Genomic DNA, 22,697 nt, shown 5'->3' with positions numbered 1-22,697 from the left:
GGAAAAAGATTCAGGTGAATTAAGATCAGTTAAATGCTTTTGCGGAATGGGTCAGATTGGAAGCAAGACCCGGGGAGACAGACCCTCAGCAGAATTAGAGTTTGAAAATGGAAGTATTTCCACATCAGAAACCAGGTTAGGCCACTGAGTGCAGGGCTGATGGGTGAATGGGTCTCAGTGAGAATTGGGGAACAGACAGCAGAATTGCATTGCAGATATTGCAGCTCGAAACTGCGTATTCATGTAGTGTTGTAGACCACAGCAGCAGGAGAAGCAGACATGCATTCAACCACAACCTGTAACTTTTTGCCAGGGTAATACCTCAGTGTGCCATTACCATCAACACCATAGTAATGGAAAATAAGGCTGAGTGACGAGTGTGGGTGAACATGTCAGAGTCAGAATCACATGAACTTTAACCTGATGCTAACTCATTAAAGCTACCAGACTTGGCCAACAGATCTTAACGAAGCCCTGCAGTTCTGCCACAGTTAGTCATAAATGATGATGGACGATTAACAAATGACTGGAGGAGTGGGCTCCACACACATCGCCATACTAAATAATGGAACAGACCTGCACATCAGTGTAAAAGAGAAGGATGTTTTATCTTTTGTCTGGCACCATCTTCTGCCAGAAGTGTTGAGTCGATGATTCACCTCACCCATATCATGATGCCCACAGAATCACAGATGCCGGTCTTCAACCAATTTGATTCGCTGCATGTGCCATGGAGAACAGCTGGATACAGTAGATACGACACAGACAATGGGCCCTGACACAATTCCTGCAATAGAACTGAAGACTTGTGCTGCACAATAAGCCGTGTCCCTGTTTCATTCCAGCTCCAACTCTGATATCTCCCTGGCAATGTCGAAAATTACTAAACTAAATTACGTCCCCAAAGACCGGAATAATTACAATCTGACCAATTACCATCCCCTCAGTCCCATCACGACAGTCAAATTGGTGGGAGTTCTTTTTGACAGAGCTGTCAAGCAGCACAGAAATAACCTGCTCAGTGTGGTTTCCGATAGGTCCCCATGTTGAGATGATGCTGTTGTGGTAATGTCACCGGATTACTAATCCAGACCAGGCTAATGATCTGGCAGCGGGTGGAAGTTAAAGACAATTAATAAAATATCGAGATCTAAAATCTGGGATCAGTAACAGTGACCTTGAAGCCAATATGGATTATAAACAGAATTTCTTTCTCCAATGTACTTTTAGGAAGTGAATCTCCCCATGATTTCCTGGGCTGGCCTAAAACTGACTCCAAAGACCCTGACATGTGATAAACATTTCAATGGTCTCTGAAACGGCCAATCAAGACACTCATTTGTATCAAACTACTCCGAGGTCTGAAAGGATGAAACCGGACAGAACACCTGGCCTCAGCATCAGTGTCGGAAAAGGGAATGGGAACACAATGCTCTCGACCCTGCAGAAACCTCCTTCCTAACATCTGAGAGCTTTTGACAACATTGACAGAGCTTTCCAACAGACTGCACAGAAACAGTGGGAAAGGAGTAGGTCATACAACACAGTGAGCCTTCCCATTCTAGTTCATGGAAAAAACTCTCCTCAATGCACTTACCCCACACGATATACATATCCGTTAATGTGAGTAACCTTGGGAAGCTGTAAAATAGGTGGTGCAGTAGTACGTTTGGTCCATCGAGTTTGCTAACCAATTCAACGTAATAATGCTTGGCCCTTCATTTCCACACCGTACTCCTGCTCTCCCACCATCCCTTTACTGTCTCGAAATCCTTATTTATAATCAGTGTCTCGGTTTCCAGGTGCGAGCGAATTCCCAGGTTCACTGGTCTGTGAGTGCAGACATTTATTGTCATCTCAATGCAGAGTGACCTGCCTGTACCTAATACTGTGGCCCCTGGTTTTAGACGTCCCAACCAGGGAAATTATCATCCCTGCTTCCAATCTGTCTCACCCTGTCAGATTTTTGTATATTTCACTGACATCCCCATTCATTTTCCTAAACCCCTTGGAATACAGGCCCAGTCTCCCCAATCACTGCTCCCACAACAAGCCTGTCATTCCAGAGATCAGTCTGGTCATCCTTCACTGCTCTCCATCAATGTCAGGGTTGTCCTTTATTAGGTACGGAGATCAAAACTGCACATAATGCTGCACAATGTTTGAGATGATGTCTCACCAATACCGTATGCAGCTGCAGTAAGACACCTTTTCTCCTGGACTCAAATCCTCCTGAAATGAAGGTCATCACACCATTTATTTTCTTAACTGCTTTTTGTCCTGCAATATTGGTGTTTTTTTTACATCCTCCTCACCCACTCACAATCCCACATCCGTTAGTGCTGTCAGCAGGCTGGGATATAGTGTATCTGATTCCAGCGACCAAATGTTTAAAGGGCATTGTCAACAGCTGGTCCCCAAGCACCGATCCCTGCGACACGTCAGCAACCTTCCTCTCTTAATTTCTATTTATTTATTTCGTGAATCTGGGTGTCACTGGCTGGGCCAGCATTTATTGCCCGTCCCTAGTTGCCCTTGAGAAGGTGGTGGTGAGCTGCATTTTTGAACCGCTGCAGTCCACCTGCTTGGTTGACCTCCAATGCCATTAGGGAGGGAATCCCAGGATTCTGACCCAGTGACTGTGAAGGAGCGGTGATATATTTCCAAGTCAGGATGGTGAATGGCTTGGAGGGGAACCTAAAGATGATGGTATTCCCATACATCTGCAGCCCTTGTCCTTCTAGATAGACATGGTCGTGAGTTGGGAAGATGGTCTCTGAGGATCTTCGTTGAATCATTTCATTGCAGCATGGAGATAGGAAACCACTGCTGCTGCTGCTGAGCGTTGATGATGAAGCATTGTGGATGAAGGGACAGTCAAACTGGCTGCTTTGTTCTGGATGGTATAAAGATTCGTGAGTGTTGTTGGGGCTGCACTCTTCCAGGCAAATTGGGAGTCTTCGACCACACTTCTGACTTATGCATTGTAGATGATGGACAGACATTTGGAAGTCAGGATGTGAGTTACTCGCCGCAGTATTCCGAGCTTCTGACCTGCTCTTATAGTTACTGTGTTTATGTGGTGAGACCAGTGAGTTTCTGAGCAATGATTACCCACCAGGAATTTGATACTGGGAGATTCAGTGATAGTAACACCATTGAATGGCAAGGGGCAGGTTAGATTGTATTTTATTGGTGATGGTCACGGTCTGGCATTTGTGGCCTGAATAATACTTGCCACTTGTTAGCCTGGATACTGTCCAGATCTTGTCGCATTTGAACATGGACTGTTTCAGTATCTGAGGAGCCACAAATGTTGTAGAACATTGTACAATCATTGGTGAACATCCCCATTGCTGACCTTAAAATGGAGGGAAGGTCATTGATGAAGCAGCCCTGAAGAAGTTTTCAGCCAATTCTCGAGGGACTCCTACAGACTTGGAACTGAGTTGACTGACCTTCATCAACCATGACCATCCTCCTACGTGTCAGGTATGATTCTAACCAGCAGGGAGTTTGCCCCTGATACCCAATGATTGTAGTTTTGCTAATGCCCCTTAATGCCACACAGGGTCGAAGGCAGCCTCGTTTTAAAGGGCTGTCTCTCTCACCTCACCTCTGCAATTCAGCTCTTTTGTACATGTTTGAACCACAGTAATGAGGTCAGAATCTGAGTGGCCCTGGTGGAGCCCTAACTGGACGTCATTGACCAGGGTATTGCTGAGCACGTGCTGCTTAAAAGCACTGAGACTTTCCACCACTTTACTGATGATCGAGAGTAAACTGACAGAGTGGGAATACCATCATCTTTAGGTTCCCCTCCAAGCCATTCACCATCCTGACTTGGAAATACATTTGCTTTTTATAAACAGGAGATACTTAGGGTAATTTTCCACATAATCGGGGATAGCCATTGTTGTAACTGTATTGAAACAATTTGGCTTGGGGAGTGATAAGTTATGGAGCACAAGTTTTCAGTACTATTGCTAGAATGTTGTCAGAGCATGGACTCTTTGGAGTATCCAGTATCTCCAATCGTTTCTGGATATCGTGTGGACTGAACCAAATTGGTTGATGACTGGTAACTGAATTGCTGAGGACCACTGGAGGGGGCTGAAATGGATCATCCACTCAGCACTTCTGACTGAAGAATGTTGCGAATGCATCAGCCTTATCTTATACACTTAAGTGCTGGGCTCTTCCATCATGGAGGAAGGGGTTATTTGTGGAATCTCTTCCTCCAGTGAATTGTTTAATTGTCCCCAACGTTTCTCGACTAGATGTGGGAGGACTGCAGAACTTAGATCTGATCCTTTGCTTGTGGGATCACTTAGTTCTGTCTATCACTTACTGCTTCTGCTGTTTGGCGCACAACTAGTCCTATTTGGTGGCTTCAACAGGCTGACACCTCATTTGCAGTTTTGCCTGGTGCTACTCCACCCTCCTGCCCACTCCATTGAACCAATGATGATCCTCTGGATTGATGGTAATTGTTGTGAGGGGGATATGCCAGGCCATGAGCTTGTGTGGGTGTACAAGTCTGCTCCTATAGATGAACCACAGCACCTTAAGGACACACAGACTTGAGCTGCTAGATCTGTTCGAAGTCTGTCCTATTTAGCACCGTGATACTACCACCCAAATTGGTGGAGGATATTCTCAATGTGAAGGTGTGACTTTGTCTCCACAATGACTATGTAGTGGCCACTCTTACCGATACTGTCATGAACAGATACTTCTGCAACTGGCAGATTAGTAAGTCTGTGGTCAATATATATTTTCCTCTTGTTGGTTCCTTCACCATCTGCCGCAGTACCAGTCTAGCAGTTATATCCTTTAGGACCGGGTCAGCTCGATCAGTATTGCTATAGCTGAGATACTCTTGAAGGTGGACATTGAAATCCTCTACCCAGAGTAAATCTTGCGTCCGTGCTACCCTCAGTGCTTCCTCCAAGTGTTGATCAGCATGGAGGATTTTCCATATTCGGTATCTATACCCTCGAGTTCGACACTTTGCACAAGAATGGAAACATCAACCTTCTCCAACCTCTTCTGTGTCTTGTACGTTTGAGCAGGATCACTCCTCATTCATTTAAACCCCAATGAATAATCGCCTCACCGTTTTAGAGATTCTCAATAACACAACCCTTCCTTCCCAGGAAACTGCCAAATGTACCATCTAAGTTACTTGCTGCATCATCATGCTGACTTTATGTTTCATACACAGGAAGACTCCAATGCCTTTACTGTTCCTTTTCTCGAAGTCCTCTCCATTAAATAACAGCCTGCCTTTTGATTCTCAGTGTCATCCATAAACTTGGATGTATATTGCACTCAGTTCCCTCCTTCAGGCTGTCAGCATAAATTGCAGATAACTGATGCCATCCGACTGATATTTGTGGTACTCCAGCAGATAAATCTTGACCATAAAGATCCATTAATCCTGACTCTCCGATTTCTGTGTTAAACAATCATCATCCCATGTTTATACTGTATCCAACATCCTTCGCTTCTGTTCTGTGCAAGAACATTTAATTTGTAATACCTTGTGGAAAATCTCTGGAAAGCCTGGTGTCCACCAGATCCCCTTTATCAAGTCCGTTTGTAACATTTTCAGACATCTCCAGAAATACTTTGTATGATTTTACATGGCAAAATATCATTTCCCTTTCATAGACCCACATTGACTCTGCGTGAAGCTTTTCTAAATGTCCATGCTGAGCAAGATTTCCAAATTAAGCTCGTCCCATTTGATTTCATTTGGCCCAAAGGCCTCTAAATGTTTCCTATTCATATGTTTGTACAAATGAGTTTTAAATGTTGTAGCTCTCCTTGCATCTCCCACTCTTCCTCTGGAAGCCCATTCCATACCCACGCCACCCTCTGTGTAAGAACGCTGACCCTTCATCCCTTTTAAATCTACCCTCTTTCATCTTAAACCTATTCCCTCTCTGTTTGGATTCCCTATCCTGTGGAAAAGACCTTGGCTATTCACCCTATCCATACCTCTCAAGATTTTATAAGTTTCTATAATGTCACTCCTCAGCATCCTACACTCCATCTAATACTAACTTCAAGAACAAGCGTTTAAAGATAAGCACTGCAAAATTGAAACAATTTTAAAAATGACAGGTAACCAACACTCAGCCCAAACGTCATACTGTGATTTGTTTTTCTCCATGTTACAATACTAAGGCAGCATGAAACGCTTACCTGTGTCAATAAGAGGTCAAGCACCTGAATTCCTTTATCTAAAGGGTGTGATGATTACGACAGTGAAAATGTATCTGTGGCCAGATTTATATCATAAATCTTGTGCTACTGAGACTTTATAAAGCTCTGGTTAGGCCCCATTTAGAGTACTGTGCCCAGTTTTGGGCCCCCCACCTCAGGAGGGACATACTGGCAGTCCAGCGGAGCGTATCCAGCGGAGATTCACACGGATTATCCCTGGAATGGTAGGTCTAACATATGAGGAATGGCTGAGGATCCTGGGATTATATTCATTAGAGTTTAGAAGGTTAAGGGGAGATCTAATATAAACTTACAAGGTAATACATGGCTTGGAAAGGGTGAACGCTAGGAAATTGTTTCCGTTAGGTGAGGAGACTAGGACCCTTGGGCACAAACTTAGAATTAGAGGGGGTCAATTCATAACAGAAATGCAGAAACATTTCTTCAGCCAGAGAGTGGTGGGCCTGTGGAATTCATTGCCACAGAGTGCAGTGGAGGCCGGGAGGCTAAATATCTTCAAGGCAGGGATTGATAAATGCTTGATGTCACAAGGAATTAAGGGCTACGGGGAGAATGCGGGTAAGTGGAGTTGAAATGCCCATCAGCCATGATTAAATGGCGGATTGGACTCGATGGGGCGAATGGCCTTACTTCCACTCCTATGTCTTATGGTCTTTATGGTCTTATACCATATGGTCAACATTCTCCCTCCTGGCCTCCGTATGACTTTGTATGGTTGTGTCTTCTTTATCTTGCATTCAATAGAGACAACCCCTTTCCTCCATTCACACCTTAAATTCGACCCGTTTTACAGAATCTTCTCATTCACCACTGCTAAAAAGCCGTTTTTCTTTTGCCACACCCTCTTTTCCCTGCCACCCATCCTCCACTTCTGGCAAGGGATTAAAAGAGCATTTTGCAATTGTATTCAGTTTCGATGAATTGTCACACTGGACTGGAACCGCTAACTCTGTTTCTCTGTCTCTGCAGATGTTGACAGAACTGCTGAGTTTCTCCAGAAATGAATAGGCACAGAAAAAATCTTCAATTAAACAAATAACTATGGATACTGGAAATAAAAATGCAAAAACCTTTGTGGAAGGTTCACTGGACCTGAAAATTTAACTCTGAATTCACTCCAGAAAATTCTGCAACACATTTAGCAATTTCTTCAGCAATTTCTATTTGTTGAACAATTTCCAACGACATATTGTCAAAGATGACCAAACATCCTGTCGAACATGGAGTGCCATACACTGGGAACTGAACAGTAACGCATGGTGACAAGTTCCTTGACTCTGAAACTGCATAAGGCTGGCATCACTGACACTGCAGAGCTCTGATTCATGGTCAGGGAGAAAAACAGAAGGAAACATATTCACTTCAAATACAGAAGATGGCATTACTGCAAGGAAAAGATTGAGATTAGTACCTTAAATGGATATAGTTTATGTAACAAATTGGAGGCGTGACACCAAGTAAAGACTTTCAGCAGAATGAGAACATGAAAGTGGAAGTATTTCCGCATCAGAAACCAGAGTAGGTCACTGAGTACAGGGCTGATGAGTGAATGGGTCTCGGTATGAACTGGGGCCAGTCAGTAGAATTGAATTGTAGATATTGCAGCTAAAACTGGGTTATCATCTGATGCTGTAGATTTCAATGACAATCTGTAACTTTTCCCCCAGTATAGTCCATCCATCTACCATTACCATCAAGCCGATCCATGGGTCAGTGACAAGTGTGGGTGAACATGGTCGGGTCGGAATCACGTGCACCTAAAGCTGATGACAATCCATTAAAGCTACCGCACTTGACTGGTTACACTTCAAACAGCAGGACTAACATCTGATACAGAAAGAGATGATCCCAAGACTAACAAATCAGATCTGAGCTCTGTCGTCCTCTCAATTCCATACATAAACGTCAATGGACCATTAAACTACTTACTGGAAGAGAGGACTCCACAAATATCCTCACCCTAAATAATGGAACAGCCCTGTACGACAGTGTAAAAGATGCAGTATCTGCACCATCCTTTACCAGAAGTGTTGAGTCGATTACCCACCTCACCCTCACCATGATGCCCACAGAATCACAGATGGCAGACTTCAACCAATTCAATTCACTGCATGTGACATGAAAAAAAAAACAGCTGGACACTGTAGATATGACTAATGCAGTGGGCCCTGACACCACGTGCTACACAACAAGCCTTGCCCCTGGGGAAGCTGTTTCATCCCAGCTCCAACTCTGACATCTCCCTGTCCGTGTGGAAAGTTGCTCAACTATATCCCATCCGCTAAGAGGAGGATTACTGCAAGCTGACTCTTTACTAGTCCTTCAGTCCCATCACGACAGTTAAATTAGTGGGAGCTCAAATTTGACAGAGCTGTCAAGCAGCACAGAAATAATCTGCTCAGTGTGGTTTCCGATAGGTCCACATGTGGAGATGGTGGCGTTGTGGAAATGCCACTGGATTACTAACCCAGACCAGGCTAATGCTCTGGCAGCTGGTGCAAATTAAAAACAATTAATAAGAAATTAATAAGATCTAAAATCTGGTGTCGGTAATAGTGATCTTGTGTTCAATATCAGTTGTAAACTTCGATTTCTTTCCCCAATGTATTTCAGGAAGTGAATCTCCCGTGCTTTCCTGGTCTGGCCTAAAAGTGACTCCAGACACACAGACGTGTGATAAACTCTTCAATGATCTCTGAATGGGCCAAGCAAGACACTCAATTATATCAAACTGCACTGAAATCTTTAATGATAAACCCGTACCGAACACCAGGCCCCAGCCTCGTTAGTAGAAAAGGGAATGGGAAACACAATTCTGTCGACTCTGCAGAGACCTATTTCCTAACAGTCGAGAGCTTGTGACAATATTTGCAGAGCTTTCCCACACACTGCACAGAAACATTGTGACAGGAGCAGGTCATACAACACATTGAGCTTTCCCTGTGTAGTTAATGGCCAAACATCTCCTCAGTGCAGTTTTCCCCATACAATAGTCATATCCCTTAATATGTTTAAACATTGTGAAATATAAAATGAGAACTGCTGTAGTCCCTTCAGCCCATCAGTTTTGCTCCTCCATTCAATATACAGGCAGGTCTCCGATAACACGTGCTGATTAAATACAATTTGGCTGCAATGTGATTCGTGAATCTTTTTTCTATAAAGTGAATTCCCGTTCACTGTGGCGCGATTCCTTGCCGGGAACCAGCTGGACAGCAAAACCCTGCCTCAGTATCCTCTCTCTGCAAAATGTACAAACAATGTGGTCAGCTAAAACAGGAATGCAATGCGCTCAGGAAGCCTTGAAACTGAGGCTGAAACTGGAAAGTGTAGACTACATTTCGAAATAACTTTATTTCAAACTGTGGAGGGAATCTTGAGGAGACCTGGAATTCCTCATCGGCATCACGTGGTTATTCAGCCCCCATGTGCTTTCTGGTGAAAGGTACAGTGCTCCAGTGAGTGACTGTAGTGTGAAAGTGTTACATTTATGGCACTGTTCCATTACAACATGTGATTTAAAGATTTATTTAGACTGAACTAGTGTGTGTGTGTTCGACTAAACTTAATCTTTGGTTTTTACTGATTTTTTTGGGATCGCCCCTTACCCTCTTTTTTTCCATATACACCATTATTAATATTGCATGATTTTCGACAACGCAGTGTTGCTCAGAAACACAGCTACCGTGTTATTGGAGAACAACCTGGACTGATAGCTGATCTTCTATCTTCACAACGTACTCCTGCTCTATCCCTATCCCTTTAATTTCCAGAAATCCTTATTTATATTCAGCGCCATGACTTCCACAGCCTGATCTGGGAGAGAGTACCCCTGGTTCGCCAGTCTCAGAGAGCAGACATTTATTCTAACCTCAATGCAAAGCGGCCTGTCTGTACCTGATATTGTGGCCCCTTCCTTTAGACATCCGAGCTTGGGGAATTACCAACCCTGCTTCCAATCTGTCTCGCCCAATCAGAGTGTTATATATTTCACTGACATCTCCACTCATTTTCCTAAACCGCATGGAACACAAGTCTAGTCCCTCCAAACTCAGATCCCATAACAAGTCTGTCATCCCAGAGATCAGTCTGGTCATCCTTTACTGCTCTCTCTCAATGTCAGGTATGTCCTCTATTAGGAACAGAGACCAAAACTGCACACAATGCTGCACAATGTTCGAGATGGTGTCTCACCAAGGCCCTGAACAGCTGAAGTAAGATACTCTTACTCCTGTACTCAAATCCCCCTGAATTGAAGTTGAATACAGCATTTATCTTCCTCCCTACTTGCTGCTCCTGAAATATTGCTCTCAGTGACTGGTGTACAGGGATATCCAGTTTCCTTTCAATGTTACAGCTCCCCACTTGCTGGGTCTATAAACACTGGTCAGCGTGCCAATGCCATCACCAATATTGACTCATGGATACAGAACTCACTGCCTGACATGGACTCTGAGGGCTGCACAGAAATAAATAAAAATGCAGCTTAAGTTCCTTTATAGTGCAACATTTTTCAACTACTCCCTTTTCAAATGATAGGCTGCCATTCTATTGTTCCCACCAAAATACACAACATCTCATCTCTCCCATTGCTCTCCATCTGCCTCGTATTTGCCCAGTCATTTCACTTATCTCAGTCTCCTTGGAGCTTTTTTACATCCTCCTCACCCACTCACAAGCTGACATTGTTTAGTGTTGTCAGCGAACTTGGGAATATTGCATTTGAGACACTCAACCAAATATATGATGTGTATTGGCAATAGCTGGCGCCCAAGCCACGATCCTTCCTGTATGCTCCTAGCCTTCCATAATAAAAACGTTGTTTTACTCCTACTCACTGTTTCCTGCCAGCTCTGTCCTTCGAGAACCATGTCCATGTATTAGCCCCAGTCCCACAGGATTCAAATTTGCACAGTAGGCTTGGGGCTTTATCAAAAATCTTTCTGAAATTCCAATCGTATTGCATTGATAGCTTCGACATAATTTTGCTAAAAGCCACTTTCTCAAATATGATTCCTATTTCATGAATCTCTGTTGAGTTTGTCTATGCCCATTAATTTCAGTCCGATACTTCCTCTAAACTGTTTAGTTGATAATTTAATTCTTTTCCCTTTTTCTCACCAGACTAAAGTTCCCTCATATTGCTAGGAAGTTTTCTTTTGTGTTTTGCTTTCTTCTGTGAAGGCATAACTGAAGTATTTGCTCCTTGGTTCTGCTATTTCCCTGTCCTCAATTATCTGGTATCAAACTGTAGGAAAGCTGCACATTTTTTCCCCTAATTTTGCCATTGACATATTTTCAGAAAATATTACAAGTTTTGCGGAAAAACTTTGTTAAGATATTCTTCAGAATCCTACCAATTCCTATTTTAAGGTACTCAGTGATTGGCCTTCCACAGCCATACAATCACTGAAGCAAAGACTCTGTACTATCAGAAATACAGCACGGTCTACATTAGTCCCACATTCCGACACAATACCCGTTGCCGTGAATCTTAAGGCATTTCAAGTGCACTATCATGTATTTACTAATGGTTTTGAGGTTACCATGACAACTCGCCTCTCAAGAAAAGCATTTCAGGCCCCAACACACTCTGGGTGAAAAGCAATCTTCAAATCCTCACTAAACCGCAAACCCTTCACTTTAAAAGTGTGGCTCTTTGACTAAAAGGAACAGCTGCTGTCCATCCACACTGTCCATGCTCCTCGTAATCCTATCCTTCAGAATCACGTCCCTCTCAGTCTCCTCTCCTCCAAACTAAACAACCCGAGCTCATCCAGCCTCTCTCCATAGCTGATGTGCTCCATCCCAGGGACTATCCTGGTGACTCTCCTTTGCACCCCCTCCAGTGCAGTCACATCCTTCCTGTATTGTGATTCCCAGAACTACACACAGTATTCCACCTTGGCGTCACCGAAGTTCTGCATAGCTCTTATAATCTGTGCCTCAATGAATCAAGGTTATGTTTACGGTCGCTTATGCTTTCCCAAACTGTGTATTAACATGTACATCACATTCAGGGATGTGTGGAGAAGCACCCTCTGACCTTCCTAGTGTGCTACCATTCATTGAGTCCTCCCCCGTCTGGTTCCTTCTTCCAAAGTGTATCACCTCATATTTATCAGGTTTACATTCCATCTGCCATTGATCTTCCCAGCTGACCATACCATCAATATCTTCCCGTATCTTAAGGCCTTCCTCCTCACTGCCAACCAACCGGGCAAATTGCGTATCGAACACAAACTTACTTATCACACTCCCCACCCCTCGTCCATATTCACAGCGACATCTTTTATGATTACCACAAAGATTAAAGTTGAAAATCACACAACATCAGGTTAGAGTCCAACAGGTTTGTTCGGAGGCACTAACTTTCGAAGCGCTCCTTCTTCATCAGGTGATTGTGCGCTTTGATGAAGAAGCAGAACTTTGAAAGGTAGTGCCGCCGAATAAACCTGGTGGACTATAATCTGGTGTTATGCGACTTTTAGCATTGTCCACCCAGTCCAACACCAGCACCTCCGAATCACAAATAATAAGGGACACAGCACTGATCCCTGTAGTATACCATTGGACACTGGCCTCCAGTCACACAAGGAGTCAACCACCACCTTGTGTCTCCTACCACTAAACTTCATTTGGATGCAATTTGGCAAGTCACTAATGAGTCCTACCTGTTCCCCTGGTAATTCTGTTCCGCTGGACACATTTGTAGAATATCTGGGAATTCTGCCTAATCTTGCCCTGGCAGCAGGTTTCCATGAGGTAAAAACAATGACTGCAGATGCTGGAAACCAGATTCTGGATTAGTGGTGCTGGAAGAGCACAGCAATTCAGGCAGCACCCAAGTAGCTTCTAAATCGACGTTTCGGGCAAAAGCCCTTCATCAGGAATAAAGGCAGTGAGCCTGAAGCGTGGAGAGATAAGGTAGAGGAGGGTGGGCTGGGGAGAAAGTAGCATAGAGTACAATGGGTGAGTGGGGGAGGGGATGAAGGTGATGAGGAGGAGGTAAGTGTGGATTGGATAGGTGGTCTATCTTCTTTTCCACCTATCCACTCCACCCTCTCCTCAGTATATTCTTTCTCAGATTTGGTGACCAAAACGGAACTCAATATTACAGGTACAGTACTCACCAACACGCTGTTAAACTGCTTCAACATGTCTTTTCATCTATAATCTGACTCGCTTAAAGGAAGGCAATCCAAATTTTAACTTACCATTTGCATATATTCCTCCAAATACCCTTCACATTCATTGCATTTACGAACTCATTGTGTGAGTTCTTATAGAAAGCCTTCTGATAATCTAAAATATGCCAATTGTAATGGTTCCCCATTATCTATGCTGTAAGAATCAACTTCAAACTATTCCAAAGCTTGTCAAGTATGATTTCCCTTTCAGAAATACATACTGATTCTCTCCAATGTTGCTGTTAATTTCTAAATAACGAATATCACATCCTATATGATAGTGTCCAACAGTTTCCCCACAAATGTCAAGTTAATTGGTCTGCAGTTCTCCACACTATCTCTTCTTCCCCTTGTAGATGCTTGGATCACTACCATTCATCACGAGTGCTTGGATCCAGACTATGCAGAATGCACTTCGTAATAAACACAGTCATCGACAGTGCAACGAATACTTCTACTAGTGGTTTATTTCTGAAGATTGTGGTATGAGGTACATCTGGTTTGTCAATGTTAGCAATGCTCAATCCAGCTGTATGTTAAGTAGAGCCTTGTTACTGATATAAATTGAGTTTATGTCTTTCGATCCACAAGTCCTATATGATGACGTCGTATTTCTGGGTGATTTTCTGGATCTTCCTCCATGAAGACAAATGCAAAGTAACTGGTTATTTACTTGGCCATTTCCCTGTTATCCATAATAAGCTCGTCTCTCCTGATTGCAGATTTCCACATTTGACTATGCTTTTCTCTTTTTTTTGAAATATAGACCATAGATTTATGCAGTCTTTGTGTTCCTGTTTGTTTGCATGTTCGCTTTTTGATTTCCTTCCCCATTTCATGGCCTTCTTTTTCTGGATCATAAATTTCTGAGAATTCTCAGGATTCCACAATGTGTAGAAATCTTCTGAAGTCACATCCTGTGATTAATATAATCTTTCATTTATTATGCTAATCGTTGTTAACTCACTTTCTCACTCGTGGGTGTTTTACCTGAAATAAATAGACGTATTTTTCTAAATCTCCTTGTCCGGACCATATATATTCAGGAACACTGCAGGAGGACAGGAAAGAAATAGCAGGGGCCCTGGTTGGTACATTTGCATCATCGGTAGCCAATGGGTGAGGTCCTGGAGGACTGGAGGGTAGTGAATGCTGTGCCGTTATTCACGAAGGGCTACAAATAAAAACCGGGGAACTATCGACCAATAAACCTAAAATCTGTGGCAGCTAAGTTACTAGACTAGATTCTGAGGGAGAAGATTTGCATGCATTTGGAAAGAGAGGCCCTTGTGAATGGGGGATTATGGCTCACAAATTTGTTAGACTGCTTTGATGAAGTGACCAGTAACTTTGGCAAGGGCATGGTTGTATATATAGACCTCACTAAGGCCTTCAAGAAGATTCCACATGGTACGCTGCTCTGGAAGGTTAGATCACATGGAATTGAGGGAGAGTTGGCAAATTAGGTCCAAAATTAGCTTGATGATAGGAAGAACAGGGTAATCGTGGAAGGATGCTTGTCGGACTGGGAGCCTGTGATGAGTGGAATGCCTTAGGGGGTCGGTGCTGGGACCATATATTCATATATTACACATATCTATGATTTCGATGAGAATGTACAGGCATGATTCTTAAGTTTCAAGGTGACACTAAAATAGGTGGTATCATGGACAGTGAGGAAGGTTATCAGAAATTTCAGAAATTACAGCAGTACCTTGATCAGGTGGGGAAGTGGGCCGAGAAATGTCAAATAGAATTTAAATCAGATAAGTGTAAGTTCTTGCATTTTAGAAAGTCAAATCAAGGCAGGAGTTTCATGGTGAATGGCAGGGCCTGAAGGAGTGCAGGGGAACAGAGTTACCTTGGAATTCAGGTGCACGGTTTTCTGTAAGTGGAGTCCCAGGTAGACAAGGCACTGAAAAAGGCTTTTGACTCACTGGCCTTCATCAGTTAGAGCACTGAGTATCGAAATTAGGGAGTTATGTTGCAATTATGCAAGATGTTGGTGAGTCCATACTTGTAGCGTCATGTTCAGTTTTGTTCACTTTGCTCGAGGAAGGATGTTATTAAACTGGAAAAAGTGCAGAAAAAATTTACAAGGATGTTGCCAAGATTCAATGGTCTGAGTTATAGTGAGAGGTTGAACAAGCAAGGAGTTTTTACTTTAGAATGTATGAGGCTGAGGGGGATCTGATAGTAGTGTATAAGGTCATGGGAGACATGGATAGAGTCAATGCACTCAGTCGTTTTTTTTCCACAGGATTGGGCAATCACGGACTAGAGGGCATCAATTTCAGGTCAGAGGGGAAAGAGTAAAAGGGAACCTGAGGGGCAATTTCTTTTACACACAGGATGGTATGCATATGGGATGAGCTGACAGCAGAAGTGGTTGAGGCGGATATATTCACAAAATTTAAAATACATTTGGACAAATACAGAGGTAGGAAAGGATTAGAAGGATACAGGGAAATGGCAGGGAAATGAGGTTAGTGTGAATGGACATTTTGTTCAGAATGGACTAGTTTGGGCCGAATGGCCTGTCTCCGTGCTGTAAGAGTATATGGGTCTAACAACCATTGTTCTCCTACTGAATGTTTCATTGTATTTTCCCAATTCACTGGAGCGAACTTGACACTCTAACCTCTGGGCTTCCATGGTGTTTGACCAGAATGTTCAAACATTCCACATTGAATGCAGATGCCGTGTAAAATACAACATATTAATGTCACTATTCCTCCAAAGCTGCTTCAGAGCAAGGTTAGTAATTCGTGCTTCAGACCACACAATAGAAAATAGACAATAGACAATAGACAGTAGACAATGGGTGCAGGGGTAGGCCATCCTGCCCTTCGAGCCTGCACCACCATTCAATATGATCATGGCTGATCATCCTCAATCAGTATCACACAACACCAAATCCGAAATAATCTGCTCTCTAGTTTGATTCACAACATACTCTCCAACCCACCTGATATACACTTATGGAATTTATTTTTCACAACATTAGCAGTCACTTAGTTAACTCAGTTTCGATGCAACTTGACACCATCCATTATTACTGCAGAACCCACGAGTATTTGTTGCTCATTCACAGGATGGGGGCTTAGCTGGATAACCAGCATTTACTGGCCATGCCAGACGGCATTGAAGAGTCAACAGCGTTGCCTTGGATCTGGAGTGACATGCAGGCAGACCAGATAATAACAGCCGTTTCCTTCCCTAAAGGACATGAGTGAACCAGATGAGTTTTTCCAACAATCAGGAATGGATTCCTGATCATCATAAACCCTTGATTCCAGAAAATTATTGAATTCAAATTCCACAATCTGACATGGCAGGATTTGAGACCATGTCCCCAGAACATTACCTGGGTCTCTGGGTTAAGAGCCCAGCGATAATATCACAATGTCATAGCTTCCCTTTATATATAGTTGCATATATAATTTCCAGAGCATATGTTGCAAAATATTTGCGCGACAGTTTTGGTTCAGATAAATACACAAGTTTGTTTCTCCTTGCTATTTGTAAGACCCACCCAAACTCATTCTGTGGAATCTGAGGGACAGAGCCTGTGTCGTTCTTAGTGATAGACTTGGATAAGACATTCGGGGAGGCTCACCTCGATGCTGAGATGATCTGAAGACATGTCCAGGAATACAGGACAAGCATGAATATCCACCCCGCTCTGTCAGGATAAGTGTCACTGTATATTCTCACTGCTCCCTCACACTCTCTGTATGTCTCTTATAGCACCTACCCTCGACCAAGTCTCACACTGTATCTCCAAATAAGGCTCAAGCACGACTACACTCACTGTTGAATTCGCACCTTCCCTCCCCAACTTTTTCTGTCCCTGATGTAATAGCCCCACACACTAATAGCACTATATGGATGCAACACTATGGACAGACTCCCTCCGGCCACTTCACCATGTTACACCTCACCTAGTCCAGCACTAACAGCAGGACCATCCACTCCCACCCTCACTCATTCCCTCCCTGTCTCCCATTCCAGGAGAAACAGTATGGAATAGGACAGAAAGGGCCACGCCGGGTGGTGGAGTGCCAGATATCCGTTCCCTCATCCCCCTACCCTGATATGTGGGAGGATCCTGGAAAGAGCTGGAGAGGACCAGGAGGCCTTGTGTGGAGATTCTGAAACATCCACGTCCCACCAACCAAATAAGGAGCAGTGTTTAGGAAAGAGCAATTCTCAATTCAAACCAACTGTCAGTTCCAACCTCATCTCTCTCACTCGTAGAAGAACAGATACCCCATTGCACAGAGATGCAGGCATTGATATACACAGATGTATTGGTAAATACCCAATATACTAACATACACAATGGATACAATGAGATAAACATGCACACACGGAGAAGCACACAAAGACATAAACAGTCACACAGAAATAGACACAAACACAGATAGAAACACACAGGCTGATACAAAGACAGACACACATAGTCACAGAAATAAAAAAGTAACAAGGAGATGGACACACACACATAAATACACATTGAGACACAGACACGAGTGCCATTAAGACACAAATAAATACGTTTTTGATTAATAAGGAGATCAAGGATTCTAGGGAGAAGGTAGGAGAATGATGTAGAGGAACATATGCGAAATGACTGAATGGTATATCAGACTCGATAGGCCAAATGGTCTAATTCTGCTCCTTTATTAAATGCTCGTGTGGTGTTATGCTATCAGGTATTCTCTTCCTGAGACAGCAGCAACATATTTGATTGGAAACAGTCAGTGGTAATATGGGAAAAGATTGGAGGGCAGAATAGTTAATGTCTATTCCTAGTTATTGTACCACTATATCCGAAAAGGGGCAGTGATTTGATATGAGGTTTACACAGTTTTAAAAAAAATGTGTCCCACAATGAAAGAAGGAGTCCCTTTCCCTTTACTGTTGTGCTATCTGTGGTGTCCTCATCCTCAGGGAGCAGTGAAGACTCGGTTAATTTAGGTATTTTAGTTTGAGCTTGACTGATCTTTGCTGGGCAGGAGAGTCAATGTTTATTGGGAACAGACAGGAGACGGATGGGCAGACACACTCAGATCAGCCATGAGCATTCTGAATGGTGCCACCAAATGGCCAACTGCTGCCCCTTTCCAATGTGTTGTTCCCTCAATCCACCCTCCCGGCCGTTACAGAGATATACTGCTCTCCCTACCCCGTGCGTTGTTCCCTCAATCCACCCCTCGATGCGATTAAAGGGTAGACGACCATCCCATTCAACCAGACTGGATCGTTACAATGAGACAGAAAGAGACCATTCTGCCCCTCCAAAGAATTACACAGGAATATAGGATGAAGTATTTCAGCTCGTTGAGTACATTACACGCCCAGGATGAGGCCATTCAACCCGACTGAACTGCTGCACAGGAACAGGGATGCTGTCACGAACAGGAAATAGTAGAAATATATGATTTTTTAAACAAAAGACTAACCAGTTTTGACTCAGAGATCACTGTAGTGTCATCAATGATTAATAATCTATGTAAAATATCTGAATGAAGGGACTGAATGGATCAAAGCTGAACTACCTTGTACACCAAAATGATCATTCAATAGATCTTCAAATGGAGGTAGCGAATCTGCATTATGATGTAGACAGGGAAGGTTAGTGAGCGTATCCTCAGCAGAAATAATATAATGTGATTTGTCTATTGCAGTCGGGAACAATTTAAATGGAGAGAGATTGCAGATGTTTTTCATGTTCTTGGTACATGAATCATATGAATTCTGTCTGCAGATGCAGCAAGTGATTCGGAATGTAAGTGGAATGACGCTGTTTGTGGCAACGGGTATTGGGTTTAATTAGGAATATTTCACTGTATCTCTGCAGGGCATTGCTGAGACCACATCAGATACACTGGGTGCATATTTGATCCTCTAAACTAAAAATACAACCGGTTACAATTCCTTTCAAAGATGTTCAAAGATGCTTCCCTTGACTCACTCTTGAAATGAAGGCCTTTTGTAATCGGGATTATCTGTTTAGATCTAAGATGAGAAATCTTATTAAACCACGGTTTTCAGAGAAGTCTGTCAGCTGGATACATATTTTCTCCTGTTAAGAAGACTAAAGCTAGATAATAACGTTTTGAATGAGATGCATTGGTATTAACACAAATATTATGAAGATATCAACCCATTTTTAAAAATTACGCAGATGTATATAAACATCTCATCAAATCATAAAACGGTCACATTATTTTCATTTGGTAATGAAAGGCACTGTGCACAACAACAGCAATGATGCTGCATACGGCATACAGTCTAATATCATCCACTCCAGAGAATGTACATGGAGAGTGCACATGGTCCAGTTTGGTTTTCAGTTGACATTCTTGATTTTTTTTCCGCACAGAGACGGAGAAAAATATTCCTTGCTTCAGAAGCAGCAGCCAATTGGTCTCTCTCTCTTACTTTATTCTGCCTGAAAACAAGATGTGAGAGCACAAAAATCCTGAGTCATCTTTACCACCGTGGAGGATTCCTGATGAGGATTCATAGGAATCTCTGTACAGCTCGAAACAAAGGGAATTCCGCCAAATTCAACTGCTCCGGGAAGAAATCCGCATTCCCAGACATTTGTGTGAGCAGAATAAGTTCAAAGTCAGAAAAACATTTTGGACACTCTATCATTTTACCATTTGTTCACAGTTCAAATTTCTGTGTCACAGATTTTTCTAGAAAATTACCCAGTCCGATACCTATATCATTGGACACAGCACTCAACATTTAAAATTTGCTTTCACCAATAGAGGAGTGGGAAAAGACATGAGTGACCCTCCAACATTGGTCAGAACATGAACAAGAGATTCTCATAGGTTTGTGAAGGTGTGAATTCCCTTCCCCAGAAGATTGTGATGCCTGGATATTTCGATTTGTTCAAAATTGTCTATGTCAGACATTTGATAGACAAATGAATGTAGTAAAATGGTACACTGACAGAAAAGTGCTGCTGAGAACTTAATAAGATCATAGTGCATGGTAGAGCCTCACTCAGACGTAACTCAAAAATGCTTTGCTCTCTCTGATTACAACGTTCAATAACAGAACATCCAGGAAAATTACAGCTGTTTACTTTGAAATTACAGAAAATGAAAACATAAGGAACAGGAATAGGTCATTCGGACGGTCAAGCCATTGTATGCGATCATGGCTGATCTACTGTTAGCATTAACTCCTCCTTAATGCCCAGTTCTTCACACTCCTCAGCTCTCTGACAGGTCAAAGATTCATGTGCCACCTCTTTAAATACTTTCCGTGATGTAGCTTCCCTAACTCTCTAGTCCAGATAATTCCTGACATTGATTACCCTCTGTGAGAGGAAAAAACTCTCTACCCATACACCGTCACCTATTAATATAAACAAGAGGTGAACACAGGGGCTCAAGAAAGAGTGAATGGCCTTGATATCAAGGCAGTAGTTGACTGAGGATGTCATCGGGACCACCTAGTTTTTTGAGCTTAATGAGAATCAGGTCTAACCTCCTCACTGGTTGGGGTCTTTCAGAGCACAAAGGAAGATGTTTGTGGTGGGTGGCCAACAATCCTCTCAGTCCCGGGACATCTCTTCAGGAGATCCTCAGATTAACTTCCTCAGCACAAACATCTTCAGCTCCTTCGTCAACGTCTATGTGCCCCCATTCCCGTCGCCCCTCATCTATCCCAAGATCAGAAATGGAGTGATCACTGAAGATCACACAATATTCAGAACATTTTGTCCCCACTCAGCTCCTGAACCGGTCTGTGTCTATATTCAGCAAGACCCAAACAACATTCACGTGTGTGCTGTTAAAGTGTCGGTAACATTCATGTAACAGAACGGCCAGGCACTGCACATTTCCACAATGAAAAGAGAAGCTCATTCAGCACCTCAAGCTGGTTACATCCGGATATGTGGAAACTATTCAGCCCATCGAAATGACTGATCAAGGGGTACAGCCCATTCAATCCTCCTGCCTGTTCGACAGGCAGAGGAGGCGTCTGGTCAGTACATTGAACTGTTAAACAGGAACGGGCAGAGTCCAGTAAGACCCCTAAATCTGTTCTATGGAACAAAAAGGAGACCATTCACCCGTCCAGACATGTACACAGGAATAGGAGGGTGTCATTGATGCTCCAACCTGGAAAACAAACGGAGCAGAGACTGCACTCATAGACTGCTCACAATGTTCCTCGTGGCTCCATTGCCTGTGGAACAAATGATTCTTTAACGTATTTTGCTGGCAGTGAGGAAGTAAGCCAAATGTTTTGTGCCAAGCCTCAAGGAGGCATCTTCCATCTCCAAGAAGACAGACCCATGTTCTCTGTGGGGCTCAGAAGCTGGTGGGAATGGTTATCTGTTTTAGAATGAAGGTATTGTGGCTCCTGTCGCGATGGTGGATAACGTGATGTATGATCACACACCAAATGCACTGTATAAATGTTGGAAGAGTTTACTTAAAGACTGGTTCTCTCTCTCTCAATCGAAATGGGGAGTGGCGTGGAGTGAGAGGAACGTTCTCAGAGTCTATTAAGTCTTCCACCGTGTGGACCCACCAGTGCTTCAGGGTGGAGGAAATGCTGAAGGCCTTCCTGCACTTGGGACAGCTGAAAGGCCTCTCCCCCAAGCGTGGGAAGGCCTTCAGCAATTCCTCCCTGCTGAAGCACTGGTGGGTCCACACTGGGAAGAGGCCCTTCAGCTACCCGAGTGCTGGAAGGCCTTCAATAATTCCTCCAACCTGCTGGCCCACTGATGGGTCAATCATGTAAACCAAGTTTAAAAAAACATGGACTTTATCACCGTATTAGTTCTGTTTATTGAACACAAAATACGTGGACAAAATGATTTTCCGTCTGTACTAAACTATGGGAAGTACGAAGAAATAAGATACACTCGTGATATTGAGCTACATAAATTGAAATGTGCATTAGAAAACCACGGAAGTGGTGTGCAATCTTTTTCAATCATTATTTGGCCCACAGCTGAGATGCTGATTACCCCTCTGTCAGTGATCCACCTCATTGAGATTCTCTGGCGCATTATCTCAGTATTGAGGGTGTTCTCAGTTCCTGCTGCTGTTCACCCAGTCTATTTAAATTAAATCACCTTCTCACTGTAGAGAAATAAAAAAAATCACTTGGCCTTTTGGAGTCTGTTTAACTGTAAGCAACTCATCTCTGTGATATTATTGGCGATAAATGCTCTGGGACCACAGTCAGTATCCGCACAGTGCTCAA

This window comes from Chiloscyllium punctatum, chromosome 34, assembly GCF_047496795.1.
Source record: "Chiloscyllium punctatum isolate Juve2018m chromosome 34, sChiPun1.3, whole genome shotgun sequence".
In the NCBI taxonomy this organism is placed as follows: domain Eukaryota; kingdom Metazoa; phylum Chordata; class Chondrichthyes; order Orectolobiformes; family Hemiscylliidae; genus Chiloscyllium; species Chiloscyllium punctatum.
Note: the sequence above shows the minus strand (reverse complement) of the source record.